This window comes from Cryptomeria japonica, unplaced genomic scaffold (assembly GCF_030272615.1).
Source record: "Cryptomeria japonica unplaced genomic scaffold, Sugi_1.0 HiC_scaffold_225, whole genome shotgun sequence".
Classification (NCBI taxonomy): domain Eukaryota; kingdom Viridiplantae; phylum Streptophyta; class Pinopsida; order Cupressales; family Cupressaceae; genus Cryptomeria; species Cryptomeria japonica.
Window position 1 is genome coordinate 84,919 of NW_026729047.1, and position 17,582 is coordinate 102,500.

The window sequence follows — 17,582 nt, forward strand, 5'->3', positions numbered from 1 at the left end:
CGCCTTCCTGCGCATGGCAGGTCATCGGACACAAATTCAGACCTCGCCAATATGCCTACGTATCGAATCGGTCATCGGACCCAACTTCCGACTTCATCCATACTGTAGGGTCTTTGAGGTTGGCGCGGTGCGCTCAACCCAGGGAGTCGACCCATCGAAGCATACACCTCCCCTATATAAGCTATTTGTCCGATTCCCACACCTGTGTAGTTTGCACCTCTGACCAGGACATCGACCCCAACTTCCGAACTCGACTGCAACGACGGCACCAGCGCCTTGGTGCGCACCTTGCGACGCACAGTCCCAACATTCGCCTTCCTGCACATGGCAGGTCATCGGACCCAAATTCCGACCTCGCGAGTATGCCTACATATCGAATCGGTCATCGGACCCAACTTCCGACTTCATCCATACCGTAGGGTCTTTGAGGTTGGCGCGGTGCGCTCAACCCGGGGAGTCGACCCAACGAAGCATACACCTCCCCTATATAAGCTATTTGTCCGATTCCCACACCTGTGTAGTTTGCACCTCCGATCAAGACATCGACCCCAACTTCCGAACTCGCCTCCAACGACCGAACCAGCGCCTTGGTGCGCACCTTGCAACGCACAGTGCCAACATTCGCCTTCCTGCACGTGGCAGGTCATCGGACCCAAATTCCGACCTCGCGAGTATGCCTACATATCGAATCGGTCATCGGACCCAACTTCCGACTTCATCCATACCGTAGGGTCTTTGAGGTTGGCGCGGTGCGCTCAACCCGGGGAGTCGACCCAACGAAGCATACACCTCCCCTATATAAGCTATTTGTCCGATTCCCACACCTGTGTAGCTTGCACCTCCGATCAGGACATCGACCCCAACTTTCGAACTCGACTAAAAAGACCGCACCAGCGCCTTGGTGTGCACCTTGCAACGCACAGTGTCAACATTCGCCTTCCTGCACATGGCAGGTCATCGGACCCAAATTCCGACCTCATGAGCATACCTACTAATCGAATCGGTCATCGGACCCAACTTCCGACTTCATCCATACCGTAGGGTCTTTGAGGTTGGCGCGGTGCGCTCAACCTGGGGAGTCGACCCATCGAAGCATACACCTCCCCTATATAAGCTATTTGTCCGATTCCGACACCTGTGTAGTTTGCACCTCCGCTCAGGACATCGACCCCAACTTCCGAACTCGCCTGCAACGACCGAACCAGCGCCTTGGTGCGCACCAAAAGTGCGCACTTTTGGAGGGCACTTTTCTGCGCTCCAAAGGTGCGCACTTTTGGAGGGCACTTTTTGGAGGGCACTTTTCTGCGCTCCAAAGGTGCGCACTTTTGGAGGGCACTTTTTGGAGGGCACTTTTCTGCGCTCCAAAGGTGCGCACTTTTGGAGGGCACTTTTTGGAGGGCACTTTTCTGCGCTCCAAAGGTGCGCACTTTTGGAGGGCACTTTTTGGAGGGCACTTTTCTGCGCTCCAAAGGTGCGCACTTTTGGAGGGCACTTTTTGGAGGGCACTTTTCTGCGCTCCAAAGGTGCGCACTTTTGGAGGGCACTTTTTGGAGGGCACTTTTCTGCGCTCCAAAGGTGCGCACTTTTGGAGGGCACTTTTTGGAGGGCACTTTTCTGCGCTCCAAAGGTGCGCACTTTTGGAGGGCACTTTTTGGAGGGCACTTTTCTGCGCTCCAAAGGTGCGCACTTTTGGAGGGCACTTTTTGGAGGGCACTTTTCTGCGCTCCAAAGGTGCGCACTTTTGGAGGGCACTTTTTGGAGGGCACTTTTCTGCGCTCCAAAGGTGCGCACTTTTGGAGGGCACTTTTGTGCACTCCAAAGGTGCGCACTTTTGGAGGGCACTTTTCCTGTGCTCCAAAGGTGCACACCTAGGTGAGCACCTTCGACCACACCTTGTAGCACACCAAACTCTGACTTTCGACTTCATCCGCAATGCAGGGTCTTTGAGGTTGGCGCAATGCGCACAACCAGGGGAGTCGACCCATCAAACCCAACACCTCCCCTATATAAGCTATTTGTCTGATTCTCATACATGCGTAGCCTGCAGGAGCAATTAGGACATCGACCCCAACTTTCGGCTTCTAAACGAAAACAAGGTCTTTGAGGTTGGTGTAATGCGAACAACTAGGGGAGTCAACCCATCAAACCCAACACCTCCCCTATATAAGCTATTTGTCTGATTCTCATACATGTGTAGTCTACAGGAGCAATTAGGACATCGACCCCAACTTTTGACTTCTTAACGAAAACAAGGTCTTTGAGGTTGACGTAATGCGCACAACCAGGGGAGTCGACCCATCAAACCCAACACCTCCCCTATATAAGCTATTTGTCCGATTCTCATACATGTGTAGCCTGCAGGAGCCATTAGGACATTGACCCCAACTTTTGACTTCTTAACGAAAACAAGGTCTTTGAGGTTGGCGTAATGCGCACAACCAAGGGAGTTGACCCATCAAACCCAACACCTCCCCTATATAAGCTATTTGTCTGATTCTCATACATGTGTAGCCTGCAACAACGATTAGGACATCCACCCCAACTTCTGAATTCGTCTGCGTTGACCGCACCAAAGGTGCACGCCTTGGTGCTCACCAAAATCCGACTTCCGACTTCTTCTGCTATGCGGGGTCTTTGAGGTTGGCGCAGTGCGCACAACCAGGGGAGTCAACCCACCGAATGCAACACCTCCCCTATATAAGCTATTTGTCTGATTCTCATACATGCGTAGACTGCAGCAATGATTAGGACATCCACCCCAACTTTTGACTTCTTAAACAAGACAGGGTCTTTGAAGTTGGTGCAGTGCACACAACCAGGGGAGTCGACCCATCAAACGCAACACCTCCCCTATATAAAGCTATTTGTCCGATTCTCATACGTGTAGTCTGCAGCAGCGATTAGGACATCGACCCCAACTTCCGAATTCGTTTGCATTGACCGCACCAAAGGTGCACGCCTTGGTGTGCACCCTGGAGTGCACTTTGGTGCTCACCTCGGTGCACACTTTGGTGTGCACCTCGGTGTGCACCAAAGGTGCGCACCTTGGAGCGCACCAAAGGTGTACACTTTGGAGCGCACCACATAGGGTCTTTGAGAGGTTGGCGCAGTGCGCACACCAAGGTGGGTGTTGAGGTGCGTGCCGAGGTGGGTGGGTGCTAGGGTGCGCTCCATGGTGGGTGCCAGGGTGGGTGCGTGCTAGGGTGGATTCCAAAGAGGGTCATAGGGTGGGTGCCAAGGTGGGTTGGTGATATAGTGGGTTCAAAGGTGGGTACTAGGGTGGGTTCCAAGGTGGGTCACAAGTTGGGTGCCAGGATGCGTGGGTGTTAGGTTGGGTGCCAAGGTGGGCTCCTGCGTGGGTGGGTGCTAGGGTGGGTTTCAAGGTGGACGCGAGGGCGGGTGCCAAGGTGGGTAACAAGTTGGGTGTTAGGATGGGTGAGTGCTAGAGTGGGTGCCAAGGTGGGTGGGTGCTAAGGTGGATGCCAAGGTGGTTCACAGGGTGGGTGGGTTCTAGGGTGAGTTCCAAGGTGGGTCACAGGTTCAGTGCTAGGGTGGGTGTCAAGGCGGGTGTCGAGGTGCCTGGGTGCTAGGGTGTGGATGCCAATGTGGGTCATAGGGTGGGTACTAGGGTGGGCTGCAATGTGGGTGCCAAGGTGGGTAACATGCTCGGTGGGTTCTAAATTGGGTGCCAGGGTGGGTGTGCACCCACCTTGCCCGAGGTGGGTGCCAAGGTGCCAGTGTGGGTGGGTGCTAAGGTGGATGCCAAGGTGGGTGAGAAGGTGGGTGATAGGTTGAGTGGTAGGATGGGTGGGTGCCAAGATGGGTCACAGGGTGGGTGCAAGGGTGGGTAGGTGCTAGGGTTGGTGTCAGGGTGGGTGGGTGCTAGGTTGGGTTCCAAGGTGGGTGCGAGGGTGAGTGTCAAGGTGGGTCACAGGTTAGGTGCTAGGATGGGTGAGTGCTAGGGTGCAAAGGTGCCAGGGTGGGTGCTAGGATGGGTCGATGCTAGGGTGAGTGGCAAGGTGGGTCCACAAGTGTCAAGGTGGGTGCCGAGGTGGGTGCCAAGTCGGCGACTGCTATGGTGGATGCCAAGGTGGGTCACGGGGTGGGTGCCAAGTTGCTAGGTTGGGTTCCAAGGTGGGTGCCAACGTGGGTGCTAGGGTGCGTGGGTTAAAGGGTGTGTCACAACGTGGGTGCCAGGATGGGTGCGCACCCACACTGGCCAAGACGGGTGCGGGTGCAAGGTTGGGTTCCAAGCCCGGTCACAGGCTGGGTGCTAGGATGGGTGGGTGCCAAGGTGGGCACCAGGGTGGGTGCACCCACCCTGGCCAAGGTGGGTCACGGGGTGGGTCCTAGGGTGGGTAACGGGGTGGGTACTAAGGTGCGTGCCAAGGTGGGTCATAGGGTGGGTGCCAAGGTGGGCACCAGGGTGGGTGTGCACCAACCCTAGCCAGGGTAGGTCACGGGGTGGTTGTCGGGGTGGGCGTCAAGGAGCCAAGGTGGGTGGCAAGTAGCCAAGTTGCGTGCCAAGGTGGGTGTCAGGGTGGGTGCCAAGGATCCAAGGTGGGTGCCAAGGAACCAAGGTGGGTGTCTGGGTGGGTGCCGAGGTGGGAGCCAGGGTGGGTCCCAAGGTGAGTGCAAAGGTGGGTGCCAGGGTCAAGGTGAGTGCCAATGTGGGTTCCAAGGTGCCAGGGTCAGGGTGAGTGCCAATGTGGGTTCAAAGGTGCTAAGTTGGGTGCGAGGTTGGGTGCGAGGGTGGGTGGGTGCCAAGGTGTGCTAGGTGGAAGCCCGGGTGGGTCGGCATCCCATGGGTGTCGAGTTGGGTGCCTGATGGGTGCTTCTTGTCAAGTTTTAGTCGTCGGGACTCATTTCGAGCCTTAGAGGTCGTTTCTTGTCCGGTTGCCCTGTCTTCGACCTGGGAACCCAATTTTGGTCCTCGGGTCCCATTTTTTTTTGTCTCGCATCCCACTTTTGGCCTGTGGCCTTTTCGGGGTCGATTCTCGTTTTGGGCATCAGAGCATGTTTCTTCTCCTAAAACCCAATATTTGTTTATTAAGTCTCGGAACACATTTTTGTTCTCGTGGACCCATCATGGGTCTTGGAACGCATTTGTGGTCCTTGGGTCCCATTTTGCATCCCGAAACTTGTGTTTTGGTGCTTGATCCCTATTTTGGGTGCCCACCTTGCACCAAGTGCGCACCCGGGGCAAACCGAGCGCCTTGGTGCACCGGGGCAAGATCGAGCGTGCACCCGAGGCGCCCCGAACATGCACCAAGGTGCACTCGGCCCACATGTGAGCGCAGGTCGTTGCGCCCGAGGTGGTGTGTGGGCACCGCGTTGCAGACGGGACACTGCACGCACACGACGCCCCCTCCAGGTGCACGCACGTAGGCCGGGCCGGGTGCACACCCGACGCCCTAGCAAGGTGCGCGCACCCGGGCAGGGCTCACACTTGGCGAACGGGGCGCACTTCGCGAGGGAGGGTGTGCACCTCGACGGGGGTGGGTGGCCGGGGTGGATTCGCACGTGGGTCGCGGTTTGCTAAGTACACACTGCGACAAGCTCATAACGGGTGCGATCATACCAGCATTAGTGCACCGGATCCCATCAGAACTCCGCAGTTAAGCGCGCTTGGGCCGGAGTAGTACTGGGATGGGTGACCTCCCGGGAAGTCCCGGTGTTGCACCCTTTTTTAGTTTTTCGCCGGGCGTCGCAATGCTATTTGAATAAACCTTTTGCCCGTTTGCGTTCTCGTCGGGGCCGGGCCGGGCCGGGGTGCGCTGCCCGCACTACCGCGCGCGCGGGGGCGACACCGAGCGCGCACCCGAGGCACCCCGAGCACACAGGCCACGGTGCAACCCGGGCGTTGTGCGCGCACCCCGGTGCGCCCGAGGTGCTGCGCGCGCACCCAGGTGAAATCGGTGTGCACCTCGGCCAGTGCGCGCTCGGTCGAGTCGCGCACGTTGGCCAAGGTGCACGGTGATGTTTCTTACTCTAAGGTTCCGCACCAGACGCCCGGGACAGGTGAGCGAAGCTGGGCGGGGCCGGGTGCGCGGCCGGGGCAGGTGCACGCAGCTGGAGAGAGCTTTGGAGCACACTTCGGAGCGCACCAATGATGCGCTCCATTCAAAAGTTTCCTGAAAAGGCAAAAAAAGTTGAGATTATAGAATTTCCCACTTGAGAGATTGTAAAAAAAAAAAATTTAAAATGAAGGAAACGCGGGTGCCAAGGTGTGCGCAGCCCAGCCAAGGTGTGCGCACCAAGGCGCCCACCCTGGCGAAGGTGCACGCAAGGTGCGCACCCGAGGCAAACCGGACAATTAACCCAACTTTCGACTTCGCGCGCACCTTGGAGCGCACTTCGGAGCGCTCCTTGGTGCGCACCAATCTTGGGCACCTCGGAGTGCACCATGGCGCCCACCAAGGTGCGCACCCGGGGCAAACCGAGCTCCGACTTCGTGCGCACCTTGGAGCGCACGAAAGGTGCGCACCATGGCGCCCACCAAGGTGCGCAGCCCAGCCAAGGCGTGCGCATCAAGGTGCGCACCCTGGCGAAGGTGCGCACCCGGGGCAAACCGAGCTCCGACTTCGTGCGCACCTTGGAGCGCACAAAAGGTGCGCAACCCAGCCAAGGTGTGCGCACCCCGGTCAAACCGAGCTCCGAATCGTGCGCACCAGAGGTGCACGCCATCGTGCGCACCTTGGAGCACACTTCGGAGCCCTCCTTGGTGCGCGCCGATGTTGCGCACCTCGGAGCGCACCCGGGGAAAACAATGCAATTAACCCGACTTTCGACTTCGTGGGCACCTCGGAGCGCTCTCGGGTTCGCACCTCGGAGCACACCGAGGTGCGCACCTTTGATGCGCTGCCTTCACCAATTTCCAGAAAAGGCAAGAAAACATTGAGAAGGTGTGCGCACCGAGGTGCCCACCCTGGCGAAGGTGCACGCGAGGTGCGCACCCGGGGCAAACCGGGCTCCGACTTCGTGCACGCCGCACCTTGGAGCACACTTCGGAGCGCTCCTTGGTGCGCACCAGGGCGCGCAACCCAGCCGAGGTGCCCACCCCGGCGAAGGTGCACGCGAGGTGCGCACCCGGGGCAAACCGGGCTCCGACTTCGTGCACGCCATGGTGCCCACCGCGGCGAAGGTGCACGCGAGGTGCGCACCCGGGGCAAACCGGGCTCCGACTTCGTGCACGCCGCACCTTGGAGCACACTTCGGAGCGCTCCTTGGTGCGCACCATGGTGCCCACTAGGGCGCGCAACCCCGCCGAAGGTGCACGCGAGGTGCGCACCCGGGGCAAACCGGGCTCCGACTTCGTGCACGCCGCACCTTGGAGCACACTTCGGAGCGCTCCTTGGTGCGCACCATGGTGCCCACCAGGGCGCGCAACCCCGCCGAAGGTGCACGCGAGGTGCGCACCCGGGGCAAACCGGGCTCCGACTTCGTGCACGCCATGGTGCGCACCGCGGCGAAGGTGCGCACCCGGGGCAAACCGGGCTCCGACTTCGTGCACGCCGCACCTTGGAGCACACTTCGGAGCGCTCCTTGGTGCGCACCAGGGCGCGCAACCCAGCCGAGGTGCCCACCCCGGCGAAGGTGCACGCGAGGTGCGTACCCGGGGCAAACCGGGCTCCGACTTCGTGCACGCCGCACCTTGGAGCACACTTCGGAGCGCTCCTTGGTGCGCACCATGGTGCCCACCAGGCCGCGCAACCCAGCCAAGGTGTGCGCACCAAGGTGCACGCGAGGTGCGCACCCGGGGCAAACCGGGGTCCGACTTCGTGCACGCCGCACCTTGGAGCACACATCGGGGCGCTCCCGGGTTCGCACCGGCGTTGCGCACCGTGGTGGGCACCTCGGAGCACACCAAGGTGGGCAGCGAGGTGCGCACCTTTGATGCGATGCCTTCACTAATTTCCATAAAAGGCAAAAAAAAAACGAGATTTTAAAATTTCCGTTTTGAAAGATAGTGAGAAAAAGGGAATGCTGGTGCCATCTTGAGCCCGCCCTGGTGCGCAGCCCAGCCAAGGTGTGCGCACCAAGGTGCCCACCCTGGCGAAGGTGCGCGCCCGGGCAATTAATCCAACTTCCAACTTCGCGCGCGCCAGGGTGGGAGCGCACCCAACAACCGGGCCTGGGAAGAGCCAATGCGAGAAACCCCACCAAACGCTCTGACAAAAAAAGAGGGGGCGCTCCAGTAACCCCGCTTCGGAGCGCACCCTGGGCAAACCCAGCCAAGGTGCCCACCCCGGCCAAGGTGCAGGCGAGGTGCGCACCCGGGGCAAACCGGGCTCCGACAACGTGCACGCCGCACCTTGGAGCACACTTCGTAGCGCTCCCGGGTGCGCACCTCAGAGCACACCAAGGTGGGCAGCGAGGTGCGCACCTTTGATGCGCTGCCTTCACTAATTTCCAGAAAAGGCAAAAAAAAAAGGAGATTTTAAAATTTCCGTTTTGAAAGATAGTGAAAAAAACGGAACGCGCGTGCCATCTTGAGCCCGCCCTGGTGCGCAGCCCAGGTAAGGTGCCCACCCTGGCAAAGGTGCGCACCCGGGCAATTAACCCTACTTCCGACTTCGTGCGCGCCAGGGTGGCAACCGGGCCTCGGAAGAGCCAATGCGAGAAACCCCACCAAACGCTCCGACAAAAAAAGAGGCGGCGCTCCAATAACCCCGCTTCGGAGCGCAGCCGGGGCAAACCCAGCCAAGGTGCCCACCCCGACGAAGGTGCACGCGAGGTGCGCACCCGGGGCAAACCGGGCTCCGACAACGTGCACGCAGCACCTTGGAGCACACTTCGAAGCACTCCCGGGTGCCCACCGGCGTTGCGCACCGTGGTGGGCAGCGAGGTGCGCACCTTTGATGCGCTGCCTTCACTAATTTCCAGAAAAAGGCAAAAAAAAATGAGATTTTAAAATTTCCGTTTTGAAAGATAGTGAAAAAAAAGGAACGCGGGTGCCATCTTGAGCCCGCCCTGGTGCGCAGCCCAGGCAAGGCATGCGCACCAAGGTGCCCACCCGAGGTGCACACCCGGGGCAAACCGGGCTCCGACTTCGTGCAGGCCGCACCTTGGAGCACACTTCGGAGCGCTCCTTGGTGCGCACCATGGTGCCCACCAGGGCGCGCAACCCAGCCAAGGTCTGCACACCAAGGTGCCCACCCCGGCGAAGGTGCACGCGAGGTGCGCACCCGGGGCAAACCGGGCTCCGACTTCGTGCACGCCATGGTGCCCACCGCGGCGAAGGTGCACGCGAGGTGCGCACCCGGGGCAAACCGGGCTCCGACTTCGTGCACGCCGCACCTTGGAGCACACTTCGGAGCGCTCCTTGGTGCGCACCATGGTGCCCACCAGGGCGCGCAACCCAGCCAAGGTGTGCGCACCAAGGTGCACGCGAGGTGCGCACCCGGGGCAAACCGGGGTCCGACTTCGTGCACGCCGCACCTTGGAGCACACATCGGAGCGCTCCCAGGTTCGCACCAGCGTTGCGCACCTTTGATGCGCTGCCTTCACTAATTTCCAGAAAAGGCAAAAAAAAACGAGATTTTAAAATTTCCGTTCTGAAAGATAGTGAAAAAAACGGAACGCGGGTGCCATCTTGAGCCCTTCCTGGTGCGCAGCCCAGGCAAGTTGTGCGCACCAAGGTGCCCACCCTGGCGGAGGTGCGCGCCCGGGGCAATCCGGGCTCCGACTTCGTGCACTGCATGGTGCCCACCAAGGCGCGCAACCCAGCCAAGGTGCCCACCGCAGCGAAGGTGCACGCGAGGTGCGCACCCGAGGTGCACACCCGGGGCAAACCGGGCTCCGACTTCGTGCACGCCGCACCTTGGAGCACACTTCAGAGCGCTCCTTGGTGCGCACCAGGGCGCGCAACCCAGCCGAGGTGCCCACCCCGGCGAAGGTGCACGCGAGGTGCGCACCCGGGGCAAACCGGGCTCCGACTTCGTGCACGCCATGGTGCCCACCGCGGCGAAGGTGCGCACCCGGGGCAAACCGGGCTCCGACTTCGTGCACGCCGCACCTTGGAGCACACTTCGGAGCGCTCCTTGGTGCGCACCATGGTGCCCACCAGGCCGCGCAACCCAGCCAAGGTGTGCGCACCAAGGTGCACGCGAGGTGCGCACCCGGGGCAAACCGGGGTCCGACTTCGTGCACGCCGCACCTTGGAGCACACATCGGGGCGCTCCCGGGTTCGCACCGGCGTTGCGCACCGTGGTGGGCACCTCGGAGCACACCAAGGTGGGCAGCGAGGTGCGCACCTTTGATGCGATGCCTTCACTAATTTCCATAAAAGGCAAAAAAAAAACGAGATTTTAAAATTTCCGTTTTGAAAGATAGTGAGAAAAAGGGAATGCTGGTGCCATCTTGAGCCCGCCCTGGTGCGCAGCCCAGCCAAGGTTTGCGCACCAAGGTGCCCACCCTGGCGAAGGTGCGCGCCCGGGCAATTAACCCAACTTCCAACTTCGCGCGCGCCAGGGTGGGAGCGCACCCAACAACCGGGCCTGGGAAGAGCCAATGCGAGAAACCCCACCAAACTCTCTGACAAAAAAAGAGGGGGCGCTCCAGTAACCCCGCTTCGGAGCGCACCCTGGGCAAACCCAGCCAAGGTGCCCACCCCGGCCAAGGTGCAGGCGAGGTGCGCACCCGGGGCAAACCGGGCTCCGACAACGTGCACGCCGCACCTTGGAGCACACTTCGTAGCGCTCCCGGGTGCGCACCTCAGAGCACACCAAGGTGGGCAGCGAGGTGCGCACCTTTGATGCGCTGCCTTCACTAATTTCCAGAAAAGGCAAAAAAAAAAGGAGATTTTAAAATTTCCGTTTTGAAAGATAGTGAAAAAAACGGAACGCGCGTGCCATCTTGAGCCCGCCCTGGTGCGCAGCCCAGGTAAGGTGCCACCCTGGCAAAGGTGCGCACCCGGGCAATTAACCCTACTTCCGACTTCGTGCGCGCCAGGGTGGCAACCGGGCCTCGGAAGAGCCAATGCGAGAAACCCCACCAAACGCTCCGACAAAAAAAGAGGCGGCGCTCCAATAACCCCGCTTCGGAGCGCAGCCGGGGCAAACCAAGCCAAGGTGCCCACCCCGACGAAGGTGCACGCGAGGTGCGCACCCGGGGCAAACCGGGCTCCGACAACGTGCACGCAGCACCTTGGAGCACACTTCGAAGCACTCCCGGGTGCCCACCGGCGTTGCGCACCGTGGTGGGCAGCGAGGTGCGCACCTTTGATGCGCTGCCTTCACTAATTTCCAGAAAAAGGCAAAAAAAAATGAGATTTTAAAATTTCCGTTTTGAAAGATAGTGAAAAAAAAGGAACGCGGGTGCCATCTTGAGCCCGCCCTGGTGCGCAGCCCAGGCAAGGCATGCGCACCAAGGTGCCCACCCGAGGTGCACACCCGGGGCAAACCGGGCTCCGACTTCGTGCAGGCCGCACCTTGGAGCACACTTCGGAGCGCTCCTTGGTGCGCACCATGGTGCCCACCAGGGCGCACCCGAGGCAAACCGGGCTCCGACTTCGTGCACGCCGCACCTTGGAGCACACATCGGAGCGCTCCCAGGTTCGCACCAGCGTTGCGCACCTTTGATGCGCTGCCTTCACTAATTTCCAGAAAAGGCAAAAAAAAACGATATTTTAAAATTTCCGTTCTGAAAGATAGTGAAAAAAACGGAACGCGGGTGCCATCTTGAGCCCTTCCTGATGCGCAGCCCAGGCAAGTTGTGCGCACCAAGGTGCCCACCCTGGCGGAGGTGCGCGCCCGGGGCAAACCGGGCTCCGACTTCGTGCACTGCATGGTGCCCACCAAGGCGCGCAACCCAGCCAAGGTGCCCACCGCAGCGAAGGTGCACGCGAGGTGCGCACCCGAGGTGCACACCCGGGGCAAACCGGGCTCCGACTTCGTGCACGCCGCACCTTGGAGCACACTTCAGAGCGCTCCTTGGTACGCACCAGGGCGCGCAACCCAGCCAAGGTGCTCACCCCGGCGAAGGTGCACGCGAGGTGCGCACCCGGGGCAAACCGGGCTCGGACTTCGTGCACGCCGCACCTTGGAGCACACATCGGAGCGCTCCCGGGTTCGCACCAGCATTGCGCACCTTTGATGCGCTGCCTTCACTAATTTCCAGAAAAGGCAAAAAAAAGAAAAAAATGAGATTTTAAAATTTCCGTTTTGAAAGATAGTGAAAAAAACGGAACGCGGGTGCCATCTTGAGCCCGCCCTGGTGTGCAGCCCAGGCAAGTTGTGCGCACCAAGGCACCCACCCTGGCCAAGGTGGGTCACGGGGTGGGTCCTAGGGTGGGTAACGGGGTGGGTACTAAGGTGCGTGCCAAGGTGGGTCATAGGGTGGGTGCCAAGGTGGGCACCAGGGTGGGTGTGCACCAACCCTAGCCAGGGTAGGTCACGGGGTGGTTGTCGGGGTGGGCGTCAAGGAGCCAAGGTGGGTGGCAAGTAGCCAAGTTGCGTGCCAAGGTGGGTGTCGGGGTGGGTGCCAAGGATCCAAGGTGGGTGCCAAGGAACCAAGGTGGGTGTCTGGGTGGGTGCCGAGGTGGGAGCCAGGGTGGGTCCCAAGGTGAGTGCAAAGGTGGGTGCCAGGGTCAAGGTGAGTGCCAATGTGGGTTCCAAGGTGCCAGGGTCAGGGTGAGTGCCAATGTGGGTTCAAAGGTGCTAAGTTGGGTGCGAGGTTGGGTGCGAGGGTGGGTGGGTGCCAAGGTGTGCTAGGTGGAAGCCCGGGTGGGTCGGCATCCCATGGGTGTCGAGTTGGGTGCCTGATGGGTGCTTCTTGTCAAGTTTTAGTCGTCGGGACTCATTTCGAGCCTTAGAGGTCGTTTCTTGTCCGGTTGCCCTGTCTTCGACCTGGGAACCCAATTTTGGTCCTCGGGTCCCATTTTTTTTTGTCTCGCATCCCACTTTTGGCCTGTGGCCTTTTCGGGGTCGATTCTCGTTTTGGGCATCAGAGCATGTTTCTTCTCCTAAAACCCAATATTTGTTTATTAAGTCTCGGAACACATTTTTGTTCTCGTGGACCCATCATGGGTCTTGGAACGCATTTGTGGTCCTTGGGTCCCATTTTGCATCCCGAAACTTGTGTTTTGGTGCTTGATCCCTATTTTGGGTGCCCACCTTGCACCAAGTGCGCACCCGGGGCAAACCGAGCGCCTTGGTGCACCGGGGCAAGATCGAGCGTGCACCCGAGGCGCCCCGAACATGCACCAAGGTGCACTCGGCCCACATGTGAGCGCAGGTCGTTGCGCCCGAGGTGGTGTGTGGGCACCGCGTTGCAGACGGGACACTGCACGCACACGACGCCCCCTACAGGTGCACGCACGTAGGCCGGGCCGGGTGCACACCCGACGCCCTAGCAAGGTGCGCGCACCCGGGCAGGGCTCACACTTGGCGAACGGGGCGCACTTCGCGAGGGAGGGTGTGCACCTCGACGGGGGTGGGTGGCCGGGGTGGATTCGCACGTGGGTCGCGGTTTGCTAAGTACACACTGCGACAAGCTCATAACGGGTGCGATCATACCAGCGTTAGTGCACCGGATCCCATCAGAACTCCGCAGTTAAGCGCGCTTGGGCCGGAGTAGTACTGGGATGGGTGACCTCCCGGGAAGTCCCGGTGTTGCACCCTTTTTTAGTTTTTCGCCGGGCATCGCAATGCTATTTGAATAAACCTTTTGCCCGTTTGCGTTCTCGTCGGGGCCGGGCCGGGCCGGGGTGCGCTGCCCGCACTACCGCGCGCGCGGGGGCGACACCGAGCGCGCACCCGAGGCGCCCCGAGCACACAGGCCACGGTGCAACCCGGGCGTTGTGCGCGCACCCCGGTGCGCCCGAGGTGCTGCGCGCGCACCCAGGTGAAATCGGTGTGCACCTCGGCCAGTGCGCGCTCGGTCGAGTCGCGCACGTTGGCCAAGGTGCACGGTGATGTTTCTTACTCTAAGGTTCCGCACCAGACGCCCGGGACAGGTGAGCGAAGCTGGGCGGGGCCGGGTGCGCGGCCGGGGCAGGTGCACGCAGCTGGAGAGAGCTTTGGAGCACACTTCGGAGCGCACCAATGATGCGCTCCATTCAAAAGTTTCCTGAAAAGGCAAAAAAAGTTGAGATTATAGAATTTCCCACTTGAGAGATTGTAAAAAAAAAAAATTTAAAATGAAGGAAACGCGGGTGCCAAGGTGTGCGCAGCCCAGCCAAGGTGTGCGCACCAAGGCGCCCACCCTGGCGAAGGTGCACGCAAGGTGCGCACCCGAGGCAAACCGGACAATTAACCCAACTTTCGACTTCGCGCGCACCTTGGAGCGCACTTCGGAGCGCTCCTTGGTGCGCACCAATCTTGGGCACCTCGGAGTGCACCATGGCGCCCACCAAGGTGCGCACCCGGGGCAAACCGAGCTCCGACTTCGTGCGCACCTTGGAGCGCACGAAAGGTGCGCACCATGGCGCCCACCAAGGTGCGCAGCCCAGCCAAGGCGTGCGCATCAAGGTGCGCACCCTGGCGAAGGTGCGCACCCGGGGCAAACCGAGCTCCGACTTCGTGCGCACCTTGGAGCGCACAAAAGGTGCGCAACCCAGCCAAGGTGTGCGCACCCCGGTCAAACCGAGCTCCGAATCGTGCGCACCAGAGGTGCACGCCATCGTGCGCACCTTGGAGCACACTTCGGAGCCCTCCTTGGTGCGCGCCGATGTTGCGCACCTCGGAGCGCACCCGGGGAAAACAATGCAATTAACCCGACTTTCGACTTCGTGGGCACCTCGGAGCGCTCTCGGGTTCGCACCTCGGAGCACACCGAGGTGCGCACCTTTGATGCGCTGCCTTCACCAATTTCCAGAAAAGGCAAGAAAACATTGAGAAGGTGTGCGCACCGAGGTGCCCACCCTGGCGAAGGTGCACGCGAGGTGCGCACCCGGGGCAAACCGGGCTCCGACTTCGTGCACGCCGCACCTTGGAGCACACTTCGGAGCGCTCCTTGGTGCGCACCAGGGCGCGCAACCCAGCCGAGGTGCCCACCCCGGCGAAGGTGCACGCGAGGTGCGCACCCGGGGCAAACCGGGCTCCGACTTCGTGCACGCCATGGTGCCCACCGCGGCGAAGGTGCACGCGAGGTGCGCACCCGGGGCAAACCGGGCTCCGACTTCGTGCACGCCGCACCTTGGAGCACACTTCGGAGCGCTCCTTGGTGCGCACCATGGTGCCCACCAGGGCGCGCAACCCCGCCGAAGGTGCACGCGAGGTGCGCACCCGGGGCAAACCGGGCTCCGACTTCGTGCACGCCGCACCTTGGAGCACACTTCGGAGCGCTCCTTGGTGCGCACCATGGTGCCCACCAGGGCGCGCAACCCCGCCGAAGGTGCACGCGAGGTGCGCACCCGGGGCAAACCGGGCTCCGACTTCGTGCACGCCGCACCTTGGAGCACACTTCGGAGCGCTCCTTGGTGCGCACCAGGGCGCGCAACCCAGCCGAGGTGCCCACCCCGGCGAAGGTGCACGCGAGGTGCGTACCCGGGGCAAACCGGGCTCCGACTTCGTGCACGCCGCACCTTGGAGCACACTTCGGAGCGCTCCTTGGTGCGCACCATGGTGCCCACCAGGCCGCGCAACCCAGCCAAGGTGTGCGCACCAAGGTGCACGCGAGGTGCGCACCCGGGGCAAACCGGGGTCCGACTTCGTGCACGCCGCACCTTGGAGCACACATCGGGGCGCTCCCGGGTTCGCACCGGCGTTGCGCACCGTGGTGGGCACCTCGGAGCACACCAAGGTGGGCAGCGAGGTGCGCACCTTTGATGCGATGCCTTCACTAATTTCCATAAAAGGCAAAAAAAAAACGAGATTTTAAAATTTCCGTTTTGAAAGATAGTGAGAAAAAGGGAATGCTGGTGCCATCTTGAGCCCGCCCTGGTGCGCAGCCCAGCCAAGGTGTGCGCACCAAGGTGCCCACCCTGGCGAAGGTGCGCGCCCGGGCAATTAACCCAACTTCCAACTTCGCGCGCGCCAGGGTGGGAGCGCACCCAACAACCGGGCCTGGGAAGAGCCAATGCGAGAAACCCCACCAAACGCTCTGACAAAAAAAGAGGGGGCGCTCCAGTAACCCCGCTTCGGAGCGCACCCTGGGCAAACCCAGCCAAGGTGCCCACCCCGGCCAAGGTGCAGGCGAGGTGCGCACCCGGGGCAAACCGGGCTCCGACAACGTGCACGCCGCACCTTGGAGCACACTTCGTAGCGCTCCCGGGTGCGCACCTCAGAGCACACCAAGGTGGGCAGCGAGGTGCGCACCTTTGATGCGCTGCCTTCACTAATTTCCAGAAAAGGCAAAAAAAAAAGGAGATTTTAAAATTTCCGTTTTGAAAGATAGTGAAAAAAACGGAACGCGCGTGCCATCTTGAGCCCGCCCTGGTGCGCAGCCCAGGTAAGGTGCCCACCCTGGCAAAGGTGCGCACCCGGGCAATTAACCCTACTTCCGACTTCGTGCGCGCCAGGGTGGCAACCGGGCCTCGGAAGAGCCAATGCGAGAAACCCCACCAAACGCTCCGACAAAAAAAGAGGCGGCGCTCCAATAACCCCGCTTCGGAGCGCAGCCGGGGCAAACCCAGCCAAGGTGCCCACCCCGACGAAGGTGCACGCGAGGTGCGCACCCGGGGCAAACCGGGCTCCGACAACGTGCACGCAGCACCTTGGAGCACACTTCGAAGCACTCCCGGGTGCCCACCGGCGTTGCGCACCGTGGTGGGCAGCGAGGTGCGCACCTTTGATGCGCTGCCTTCACTAATTTCCAGAAAAAGGCAAAAAAAAATGAGATTTTAAAATTTCCGTTTTGAAAGATAGTGAAAAAAAAGGAACGCGGGTGCCATCTTGAGCCCGCCCTGGTGCGCAGCCCAGGCAAGGCATGCGCACCAAGGTGCCCACCCGAGGTGCACACCCGGGGCAAACCGGGCTCCGACTTCGTGCAGGCCGCACCTTGGAGCACACTTCGGAGCGCTCCTTGGTGCGCACCATGGTGCCCACCAGGGCGCGCAACCCAGCCAAGGTCTGCACACCAAGGTGCCCACCCCGGCGAAGGTGCACGCGAGGTGCGCACCCGGGGCAAACCGGGCTCCGACTTCGTGCACGCCATGGTGCCCACCGCGGCGAAGGTGCACGCGAGGTGCGCACCCGGGGCAAACCGGGCTCCGACTTCGTGCACGCCGCACCTTGGAGCACACTTCGGAGCGCTCCTTGGTGCGCACCATGGTGCCCACCAGGGCGCGCAACCCAGCCAAGGTGTGCGCACCAAGGTGCACGCGAGGTGCGCACCCGGGGCAAACCGGGGTCCGACTTCGTGCACGCCGCACCTTGGAGCACACATCGGAGCGCTCCCAGGTTCGCACCAGCGTTGCGCACCTTTGATGCGCTGCCTTCACTAATTTCCAGAAAAGGCAAAAAAAAACGAGATTTTAAAATTTCCGTTCTGAAAGATAGTGAAAAAAACGGAACGCGGGTGCCATCTTGAGCCCTTCCTGGTGCGCAGCCCAGGCAAGTTGTGCGCACCAAGGTGCCCACCCTGGCGGAGGTGCGCGCCCGGGGCAATCCGGGCTCCGACTTCGTGCACTGCATGGTGCC

The 17,582-nt window shown here is 61.1% G+C and overlaps 2 non-coding genes across 2 annotated transcripts; both read left to right on the forward strand.

Moving 5' to 3' along the window:
• The first annotated feature begins 5,567 nt into the window (after positions 1 to 5,567).
• LOC131868939 (5S ribosomal RNA) lies at positions 5,568 to 5,686 on the forward strand. Its single transcript, XR_009367340.1, has one exon. It is a non-coding gene; the product is annotated as a 5S ribosomal RNA (ribosomal RNA).
• Positions 5,687 to 13,503: 7,817 nt separating this feature from the next.
• On the forward strand, positions 13,504 to 13,622 carry LOC131868957 (5S ribosomal RNA). The gene has a single exon (XR_009367358.1). It is a non-coding gene; the product is annotated as a 5S ribosomal RNA (ribosomal RNA).
• Positions 13,623 to 17,582: the final 3,960 nt, after the last annotated feature.